Source organism: Rhinopithecus roxellana, chromosome 7 (genome assembly GCF_007565055.1).
Source record: "Rhinopithecus roxellana isolate Shanxi Qingling chromosome 7, ASM756505v1, whole genome shotgun sequence".
In the NCBI taxonomy this organism is placed as follows: Eukaryota; Metazoa; Chordata; class Mammalia; order Primates; family Cercopithecidae; genus Rhinopithecus; species Rhinopithecus roxellana.
This window is the reverse complement of record NC_044555.1, coordinates 20416124-20419389: the sequence shown is the minus strand read 5'-3', so window position 1 is coordinate 20419389 and position 3266 is coordinate 20416124. Positions and strand designations below refer to the sequence as shown.

General features: G+C 38.5%; 1 pseudogene; it reads right to left on the bottom strand.

Moving 5' to 3' along the window:
* Positions 1–284: 284 nt before the first annotated feature.
* On the bottom strand, positions 285–1159 carry LOC104653612 (annotated as a pseudogene).
* Positions 1160–3266: the final 2107 nt, after the last annotated feature.

Below are 3266 nucleotides of genomic sequence, written 5' to 3'. Positions count from 1 at the left end.
CCCTTACACATACAGCTTCTATACTTACCTTTGAAGAGACTGTAATCCAACATTTCTTTAATAAGTCCCACTGAAAACTGTGTTTCCTTTGAGACAAACTTTCTTGGCAAAAAGTTGAATTCAATAAATGTCTACCCAAAATGAGAGTCCCACCCCAAATCACAGGTGGAGATATTATTACACCCGTTTCATAAAACTTGGAAGTCCCTATACTATGCAAATAGGCTCATAAATGAACACAGGAGTCTCCTAACATTTGACAACTTTAGTGTATAAATTGGTTTCTAGAGTTCCATCTCTGCTTCTGTGCTAGAAGCTGTCTCCAAACCATTATAAGGAGACATCCCTGTGTGCCAAAGTTCCAAGAACAGTTCATTTCTCTGAGAGAAGGCAATGCCAGCAGCTGCATGCTTAGCTGGGCTCTCTCCTGTATAGTTCTTAGCATTAGAGGATGGTTTTGGCTTATTGGGAAGGAGTTCAGTGAGGGGTTTCTAGAAAACAAGCTCCATGGAAGGATGGCTCATAGACTCAATTTTTTTTTGTAAAGTTCATCAAATTCCTTCTTCAAACCTGTTTTCATAGTATCTAAAAGGAGAAGACTACGGAGGTGGTTAACATTTCTGTGAGCTTCAACTTCTTCATCAATTATCCTGTCTTCAATCTCCTGAAGCTTATTTCAGGCAACTTCACACTGGTTCTCCAGTCGTCTGATCTATTTCTTCACAAATAGAATCTAATATTCCAGGTAGAGAAAGTCCACTACTGCATGGATTTACTCCAAACTCCACACCCCTCTACATCTTGGCGTGCACAAAGAATTCAGTCATTATGACCAGCAGAGAGCTCTGCTTCAATTATCTTTTTTTCCTTTTTTTTTTTTTTTTTTTTTTTTTTTTTTTTTTTTTTTTTTTTATAGCAGGGAATCCTCCTCCTGCTGCTCCTCTAGCTTGTGTTTCTTTTTACAATGAATGGAAAAATGTCGTGCACTGTTCTCACGCTGAGGCTGCCTGGGACTGCTCCTGGTCCTCGCCATGGTGCCAGCTGGGCGCTGTCTGCCCCCAGGTGGAAAAACTCGCTAGGGAAGGCAAGCGGGCTGTTGCAGGAAGTTCAAACTGCAGCTCAGGGGCAGGCTGCTGAAAGGCTAGAGGAGCACAGCCATGGCCATGGGAAGGTAACTGCAGCCACAGCAACTGCTGAGAGGCGCCTGCCTCTGAGCCTGCTCTGGACCCTATGTCACGCCTTCAAGCGCTAGTCCTGCCTCTTATCAGCCATCTTAATCTGAGCTCACAAATGAATTTTAAAATAGTTTTTCCTAGTTCTGTAAAGAATGTCGTTGGTAGTTTGATAGTAATAGCATTGAATCCTGAAACTGCTTTTGGCAATTTGACCATTCTAATGATAATCATTTTTCCTATCCATGAGCATGAAATGTTTTTCCATTTGTTTGTGTCATCTCTCTCTCTCTCTCTCTCTCTCTCTCTCTCTCCTCTCTCTCTCTCTCTCTCTCTCTCTCTCTCTTTTGTTTTTAGCAGTGTTTTGCATTCTCTTTGTAGAGATCTTTCACCTTTCTGGTTAGTCGTGTCCCTAGTTATTTCATATTTTTTTGTAGCAGTTGTGACTGGGATTGCATTCTTGATTTACCTCTGAGCTTTACCATTGTTGGTGTGTAAGGAATTCTAATGATTTTTTTTGTGGGGATGGAGTCCCGCTCTGTTGCCCATGCTGGAGTGCAGTGGCATGATTGCGGTCCACTGTAAACTCCACCTGCCGGCTTCAAGTGATTCTCCTGTCTCATTCTCCCACGTAGATGATCCTACAGGCATGCACCACTACACCTGGCTAATTTTTATATTTTTAGTAGAGGCAGCATTTTTCCATGTTGGCCAGGGTAGGGTGGTCTCGAACTCCTGGCCTCAAGTGATCCACGTGCCTCAGCCTCCCAATTTGCTGGGATTACAGGTGTGAGCCACCGCATTTTTGTACATTGATTTTTTATCCTGAGACTTTGCTTAAGTTGTTTATCAGTTTTAGGAGCTCTTGGGTTGAGACCACAAGGTTTTCTAGATGTAGGATTATGTCATCTGGACACAGGAGTAGGTTGACTTCCTGTCTCCCTATTTGGATTTTTTTTTTTTTTAATTTCTCTTACCTAATTGCTTTGCTGAGGACTTCAAATACTATGTTGAATAGCATTGATGAGAAAGGGCACCTTTGTCTTGCACCAGTTTCCAAGGAGAATGCTTTCAGCTTTGTCCCATTCTTTATGATGTTGGCTCTGTGTCTGTCACACATGGCTCTCATTATTTTGAGGCATGTTTCTTCAATACCTAATTTATTGAGAATTTTAAGGCTGAAGGGGTGTTTAGTTTTATTAAAAAGCTTTTCTACAGCTATTGAGATAATAATTTGTTTTTTTGTTTTTTGTTTTGTTTATATAATGAATCACATTTTTAAAAATTATACTTTAAGTTCTAGGGTATATATGCACAATGTGCAGGTTTGTTACATATGCCGTGATGGTATACTGCACCCATTAACTCGTCATTGACATTAGGTATATCTCCTAATACTATCCCTCCCCTCTTCCCCCACCCCGCAAGAGGCCCTGATGTGTGATGTTCCCCTTCCTGTGTCCAAGTGTTCTCATTGTTTAATTCCCACCTATGAGTGAGAACATGTGGTGTTTGTTTTTTTCACCTTGCGATAGTTTGCTGAGAATGATGGTTTCCAGCTTCATCCATGTTCCTACAAAGGACAAGAACTCATCCTTTTTCTTTTTCTTTTTGTTTTTTTTTTTTTTTTTTAGAAACTGACAAAAAGTATATTGACAACAAAGGCATAGAGATAATTCTCATGATTTCCTGAAGTAAAAATACTTTAAAATATTAGACAATATATTCAAGAAACGAAGCTATTGTTTAAAGGAATATTTTTAACCTAAATTATATCATAGGTTTTGTAAGAATTTTATTTATATTGTAGTAAGTACTTTGCATACATTTCTTAAATTTGTATTATACTAGATGTGACATTTCTGTTTTGTTGAATACACATTAGATTGTGATTTTTATGTAATGCAACGTGTTCAATATTCTTCAGCAAAACACCGTATCAGTTATAAATTAAATAACCAGTAACAACAGGATTTAATTATAAAAATGCATTTGAAAAATGCTGAGTATATTGTATTTTTTATTATATTACTTTAAGTTTTAGGGTACATGTGCACAACGTGCAGGTTTTTGTATTTTTTTATTATACTTTAA